At 43.2% G+C, this 8,084-nt stretch overlaps 1 long non-coding RNA gene across 1 annotated transcript; it reads left to right on the forward strand.

Annotated features, from left to right (window-relative positions):
* Positions 1-3,047: 3,047 nt before the first annotated feature.
* On the forward strand, positions 3,048-7,354 carry LOC106592955 (uncharacterized). Its single transcript, XR_006763630.1, has 4 exons — positions 3,048-4,972; positions 5,099-5,215; positions 5,467-5,565; positions 6,986-7,354. It is a non-coding gene; the product is annotated as an uncharacterized lncRNA (long non-coding RNA).
* The last annotated feature ends 730 nt before the right edge of the window (positions 7,355-8,084 follow it).

Genomic DNA, 8,084 nt, shown 5'->3' on the forward strand with positions numbered 1-8,084 from the left:
GGAGGTATACTGAGTTCTTAATCCCCACTGATACGTATCAAAGTAGTGTAGTGGATTTTACTGATTTCTTAATCCCCTCTGATGCATATCAAAGTAGTGTAGTGGAGTATACTGATATCTTAATCCCCATGAATGTGTATCAAAGTAGTGTAGTGGAGTCTACTGACTTCTTAATACCCTTTGATACGTATCAAAGTAGTGTAGTGGAGTATACTGATATCTTAATCCCCATGAATGTGTATCAAAGTAGTGTAGTGGAGTCTACTGACTTCTTAATACCCTTTGATACGTATCAAAGTAGTGTAGTGGAGTATAATGACATCTTAATCCCCATTTACAAGTATCAAAGTAGTGTAGTGGAATATACTGATTTCTTAATCCCCATTGACATGTATCAAAGTAGTGTAGTGGAGTCTACTGAGTTCTTAATCCCCACTGATACACATCAAAGTAGTGTAGTGGAGTATACTGACTTTTAAATTCCCACTGATAGGTATCAAAGTGGTGTAGTGGTGTGTACTGACTTCTTAATCCCCACTGATACACATCAAAGTAGTGTAGTGGAGTATACTGACTTTTAAATTCCCACTGATAGGTATCAAAGTGGTGTAGTGGTGTGTACTGACTCTTAATCCCCACTGATACACATCAAAGTAGTGTAGTGGAGTATACTGACTTTTAAATTCCCACTGATAGGTATCAAAGTGGTGTAGTGGTGTGTACTGACTTCTTAATCCCCATTGATACATATTAAAGTTGTGTAGTGGAGTACACTGATTTCTTAATCCCCATTGATATGTATCAAAGTAGTTTAGTGGTGTGTACTGACTTCTTAATACCCATAGATGCATTTCAAAGTAGTGTAGTATACTGATTTCCTAATCTCCATTTATTTGTATCAAAGTAGTGTAATGGAGTATGCCAATTTCTTAATCCCCATTGATACATATCAAATTAGTGTAATGGAGTATACGGATTTCTTAATCCCCACTGAAATGTATCAAAGTAGTGTAATGGGGTATGCCAATTTCTTAATCCCCATTGATACATATCAAAGTAGTGTAGTGGAGTATAACGATTTCTTGATCCCCATTTACATGTATCAAAGTAGTCTAGTGGAGTATACTGACTTTTAAATCCCCACTGATACTTATCAAAGTAGTGTAGTGGTGTGTACTGACTTCTTAATCCCCATAAATACATATCATAGTAGTGTATTGGAGTATGCCAATTTCTTAATCCCCACTGATTCATATCAAAGTAGTGTAGTGGTGTGTACTGACTTCTTAATCCCCATAAATTCATATCAAAGTAGTGTAGTGGAGTATATGGATTTCTTAATCCCCATTGATACGTATCAAAGTAGTGTAGTGGAGGTACACTGATTTCTTAATCCCCATTGACATGTGTCAAAGTAGTTTATTGGAATATACTCATTTCTTAATCCCCACTGATACGTATCAAAGTAGTGTCATGGAGGTATTCGCCGTATCAGTAAGAGATCTCAGAAGTGTTCAACATTTCAACAACATGCTATTAAATAAAATATTAACTTTAAATCATTCAGGAATAAACTAGCCATGTACTGTAGCTTGAAACTTCTTTGGGATCAGTGTCCAGTCCACGGGACTGTTGAGCTAGAGTAGGCTAATGCGATAAGCATGAGGTTGTAAGAAACAAGAACATTTCTCAGAACATAGACTTTTTACACTGCTGGATCTGATTGATTATTTTCACATTTTCAATGTCAGTTCAGTTCCAGGCTTCAGTTGAATGACTAACCAGGCCAGCCTAGTCCAGCTTGGCTCTGCAGTGGGAAGAGAGGTACTGTAGGAACTCAGAACACAAGAACACAGTGGTGGTTTACACACCACAGAACTAAGATGACACTGAGCCAAGAAAAAGCCTAGATGAGTTGACCTAGATACTCATTCTAGAAATGTTAGTGAGAAGAAAATATCCAGGCCAGCACAGTACAGCTTGGGTTTGCCTGACTGTGAAAGACTTATAATTTTAGGTAATTCAGAGTACATGTCACTGTTTCTCATAGACTTTTTCCCACAGGGTGCCTTTCCTTCATTGGGCGGGCCGAGTATACCTACTGCACCCCTGCACCACCTCAGCACTACTGCACTACACCACTACACCACCGCACCACTGCAGCACTACACCACTACACCATCGCACCACTGCAGAACTACACCACTGCAGCACTATACCACTACACCACTGCAGCACTACAGCACTACACCACTACACCACTGCAGCACTACACCACTGCAGCACTACACCACTACACCACTGCAGCACTACAGCACTACACCACTACACCATTACACCACCGCACCGCTGCAGCACTACACCAATACACCATCGCACCACTGCAGAACTACACCACTGCAGCACTACACCACTACACCACTGCAGCACTACAGCACTACACCACTACACCACTGCAGCACTACACCACTGCAGCACTACACCACTACACCACTGCAGTACTGCACCACTACTGTACAACACCACTGCAGCACTGCACCACTGCACCCCTGCAGCACTACACCACTGCACCACTGCAGCACTACACCACTGCAGCACTACACCACTACACCACTGCAGCACTACACCACTACACCCCTACACCACTACAGCACTGCACCACTGCACCACTACAGCACTACACCACTGCACCACTGCAGCACTACACCACTGCACCACTGCAGCACTACACCACTGCACCACTGCAGCACTACACCACTGCACCACTGCAGCAGTACACCATTGCACCACTACACCTCTGCAGCACTACAGCACTACACCACTACACCAGTGCACCACTACACCAGTGCAGCACTACAGCACTACACCACTGCACCACTACACCACTGCACCACTACAACACACCACAACTGCAGCACTGCATGTGTACAGTCACACACACACACACACACACACACACACACACACACACACACACACACACACACACACACACACACACACACATTAATTATATGTTGTTTGTTCCATAGGACCAGACACCAATCCAGACACAACAACTCAAGACTCCACCTACCAAACCCTCAACACAGCAACCCAAGACTCCACCTACCAAACCCTCTACACAACAAACCAAGACTCCACCTACCAAACCCTCAACACAACAACCCAAGACTCCACCTACCAAACCCTCAACACAACAAACCAAGACTCCACCTACCAAACCCTCAACACAACAACCCAAGACTCCACCTACCAAACCCTCAACACAACAACCCAAGACTCCACCTACCAAACCCTCAACACAACAACCCAAGACTCCACCTATCAAACCCTCAACCCAGCAACCCAAGACTCCACCTACCAAACCCTCAACACAGCAACCCAAGACTCCACCTACCAAACCCTCAACACAGCAACCCAAGACTCCACCTACCAAACCCTCAATACAACAACCCATGACTTCACCATTCAAACCCAAAACACAACAGACCCAAACTAAAATGATGGCACCATTAACTTCACACTGAGACAGGATAGTGTTAGCGAAGTGTTAGTCTCTGTAACATTTGTACTTGGAAATCAATTTTGGAGCATACTTTTTCAATCACAGTAAATATATGTGGATCAATTTAATACAATATAGTGATGTATACCTGATGCATATATTGTCATCATCTCAACAATGTGTTCCTCGTCTGCTGAAATAGACATGGTAACTTTAGAACAGTGAAGTTGACAGTTTTAAGACTTAGTCACCTACAGGAAGCTGAGTTGTCTGGTGGTTTAGAAGTCTAACCTCCGGCCTGATTGAACCAGTTTCACTCTGCAGCACATATAGACCTGGAGACACTGAGGTCACTACAGAGAAATGAGGATGTGTAGGCAAATGCCCATCCCCTGAACACCACCTCTGACATGGAGAGATAGAGAGAGAGAGAGAGAGAGAGAGAGAGATAGATAGAGTGAGTGAGAGGAGTTGGGTGTCAGAGGAGGAAGGAGCTTTCAAAAAATAAGAAAGATCTCTTCAGAAACACCCAGCTGTCAAACTAGTAACTGACAGACAAGCTGTTGTTGACCTGTGCTAGCTGGTAGTATAGTAAAGTAACATTAACAGTACAGTAACTGTGCTAGTAAAGTAACTTTAACAGTATAGTAACTGAGGAGTAACTGTCCAGAATGAAGATACTCCATCTTGTCTACTGCTGTCTCCTCTCATATGAGTTCTGTCTGTTTGTCTGTCTCAGTTTCTATACTAATGTCTGGATCATATAGTACATAATGAATTAGATAATTATTTGTAATTATTTGTCTGTAAGTAACATGTGTGCAGATTTGAGCAGGGTGAAAGTATGATTTGAGCAGGGTTAAAGTAAGATTTGAGCAGGGTCAAAATAATATTCATGCAGGGTTAAAGTTTGATTCATGCAGGGTTCAAGTCAAATTTGAGCAAGATTAAAGTAAGATGTTCAGGGTTAAAGCAAGATTTATGCAGTGTTCAAGTTAGATTTGAGCAGGGTTAAAGTTAGATTTGAGCAGGGTTAAAGTTAGATTTGAGCAGGGTTAAAGTTAGATTTGAGCAGGGTTCAAGTAAGATTTGAGCAGGGTTAAAGTATATCTCACAGGTCAACAGTTGTGACTGTACTGTGTGTTTCTGTTTGACAGCTCTGTGTGTTGTGGTGTCAGCTGTCAATACTGAGAAGAACGTTTTAGGAGGACAATTCACTGTGGGCTGCTCATTCACATTGGCAGGAAACAACATCAAATACTTCTGCAAGGGGACATGTTCTGGTAAAGACATTCTGGTTGAAACGAAGGGGAGCAAGACTGTAACACAGTATAGAAGACAAGGGAAATGTATTCTATGTGACCATCAAGGACTTGAGGAAGACAGACTCTGGGACCTACTGGTGTGGAGTGGAACGAACTATAAAGGGCACATTCCAAGAGGTGCATCTCACAGTTACAGATGGTAAGTTAACACACACTTGTCTTGAACATTGTTTGTTTGTTAGAGGCTTTCTGAGTTATTTCCAGCAACAGTAAAACCAAATGGTGACTGTATTTGTGTTAACCCATACTTTCTTTTCACATACAGCTCCTCCTGAAACATCAACATTAAACTCCAGACCCAATGTCTCCACAACCCTACTAAACCTGTCTACAACATGTATGGCATCTGGAGACATAAGTATTGATCCTTCTCAGAGAACAGGTGTGATACACCTGTCACTTGCCATCATTCTATGACCTTCAGTCAACTATAATATGCTGTTAAATAATGCAATCGGATAATATTGACGGAATCAACTATGTATGTTAATGCGTAGGACAAATCTCTCTCTTCCAACAGGATGTGATGTAACTCGAGGTTGCTAAGGTTACTCGGATCACTCGCTTTCTAAGTCTCTTCTTTCATCACATCTTTATTTTCTCAGTCTGTCTGTCTGTCTGTCTTCCTACCAGTTACACAAGTGGTCATCATGGTGTGTGTGAGTCCTGTGTTGGTGGTGGGACTCATCCTGCTACTGATCTACAAATGGAGGAGAAACAGGAAAACATCAAGTGAGTAACTCTCAAATGAATGTATGCATATACATTGACTTTTTCCACATTTTATTATGTTATAGCCTTATTCTAAAATTGATTAAATAGTTTTTTCCCCCCTCATTTATCTACAATACCCCATAATGACAAAGCAAATACAGGTTTTTAGAATTGTTTGGAAATGTATTTAAAATTAAAAAACGGAACTATGACCTCTCAAGCTCTGTCAGGTTGGATGGGAAGCATCGCTGCACAGCTATTTTCAGGTCTCTCCAGAGATTTTCGATCGGGTTCAAGTCCGGGCTCTGGCTGGGCCACTCAAGGACATTCAGAGACTTGTCCCCGAAGCCACTCCTGCGTTCTCTTGGCTGTGTGCTTAGGGTCATTGTCCTGTTGGAAGGTGAACCTTCGCCCCAGTCTGAGGTCCTGAGAGCTCTGGAGCAGGTTTTAATCAAGGATCTTTCTGTACTTTGCTCCGTTCATCTTTCCCTCAATCCTGATGAGCATGATGCTGCCACCACCATGCTTCACCGTAGGGATGGTTCCAGGTTTCCTCCAGGCGTGATGCTTGGCATTCAGGCCAAAGAGTTCAATCTTGGTTTCATCAGACCAGAGAATCTTGTTTCTCATGGTCTGAGAGTCCTTTAGGTGCCTTTTGGCAAACTCCAAGTGGGCTGTCATGCCTTTTACTGAGGAGTGGCTTCCGTCTGGCCACTCTACCATAAAGGCCTGATTGGTGGAGTGCTGCAGAGATCGTTGTCCTTCTGTAAGTTTCTCCCCATCTCCACAGAGGAACTCCACAGCTCTGTCAGAGTGACAATCAGGTTCTTGGTCACCTACCTGACCAAGGCCATTCTCCCCCGATTGCTCAGTTTGGCCGGACGGCCAGCTCTTGGAAGATTCTTGTTGGTTCCAAATTTCTTCCATTTAAGAATGATGGAGACCACTGTTCTTGGGGACCTTCAATGCTGCAGAAATGTTTTGGTACCCTTCCCCAGATCTGTGCCTCGACACAATCCTGTCTCAGAGCTCTACGGACAATTATTTCGACCTCATGGCTTGGTTTTTTGCTCTGACATGTACTTTCAACTGTGGAACCTTATATAGACAGGTGTGTGCCTTTCCAAATCATGTCCAATAAATTGAATTTACCACAGGTAGACTCCAATTAAGTTGTAGAAACATCTCAAGGATGATCAATGGAACAGGATGCTACTGAGCTCAATTTCAAGGCTCATAGCAAAGTGTCTGAATGCTGATGTAAATACGTTTTCTTTTTGTTGTTTTTGCAAAAATGTCTAAAAACCTGTTTTCTCTTTGTCATTATGTAGTATTGTGTGTAGATTGATAAGAAAAAATATATATTCAATCAATTTTTAGAATAAGGCTGTATCAAAGATAAATTATAAATAAATAATCTGTTTGTTTTCCTCTTCAGCATCCAAACACTCTACCAGACCGTTGGTGTCTGACTCCATGACAACCAACCAGGATCCAGACACAGGAACCATCACTAACCCCACCTACGCCACAGCAACCAATCAGAACCCAGATACAACCCGTGACATCACCACCACCTGAGCCACTGCAATCAATCCTTGTGCAGGTGACATCTACTCCAATATGGTCCGTCTACAAAGGTTCCAGACAGTGTGACATATGCTGCTGTCAACTTCCCCAGAGATCCAGCCTGTCTCCACTACGCTACCTTCAACTTCCCCAGAGATCCAGCCTGTCTCCACTATGATACTGTCAACAACCCCAGAGATCCAGCCTGTCTCCACTATGATACTGTCAACTTCCCCAGAGATCCAGCCTGTCTCCACTATGATACTGTCAACTTCCCCAGAGATCCAGCCTGTCTCCACTATGCTACTGTCAACTTCACCAGAGATCCAGCCTGTCTCCACTATGCTACTGTCAACTTCCCCAGAGATACAGCCTGTCTCCACTATGCTACTGTCAACTTCCCCAGAGATCCAGCCTGTCTCCACTATGCTACTGTCAACTTCCCCAGAGATCCAGCCTGTCTCCACTATGCTACTGTCAAGTTCCCCAGAGATCCAGCCTGTCTCCACTATGCTACTGTCAACTTCACCAGAGATCCAGCCTGTCTCCACTATGCTACTGTCAACTTCCCCAGAGATCCAGCCTGTCTCCACTATACTACTGTCAACTTCCCCAGAGATCCAGCCTGTCTCTACTATGCTACTGTCCATGTCCCCAGAGATCCAGCCTGTCTCCGCTATGCTACTGTCAACTTCCCCAGAGATCCAGCCTGTCTCCACTATGCTACTGTCACATTCCCAGAGATCCAGCCTGTCTCCACTATGTTACTGTTTCCTTCAGTAAAGACTCTGATGCTAGTAACCACCCAGACACTGACCCAACAGCTGTAGACACCTCATATTGTACTGCACCATTAAACACTCTGCTACATAGTCTACTACTGTAGACACCTGATAATGTACTGCACCGTTAAACACTCTGCTACATAGTCTACTACTGTAGACACCTCATAATGTACTGCACCATGA

This window comes from Salmo salar, unplaced genomic scaffold, assembly GCF_905237065.1.
Source record: "Salmo salar unplaced genomic scaffold, Ssal_v3.1, whole genome shotgun sequence".
NCBI classification, from domain to species: domain Eukaryota; kingdom Metazoa; phylum Chordata; class Actinopteri; order Salmoniformes; family Salmonidae; genus Salmo; species Salmo salar.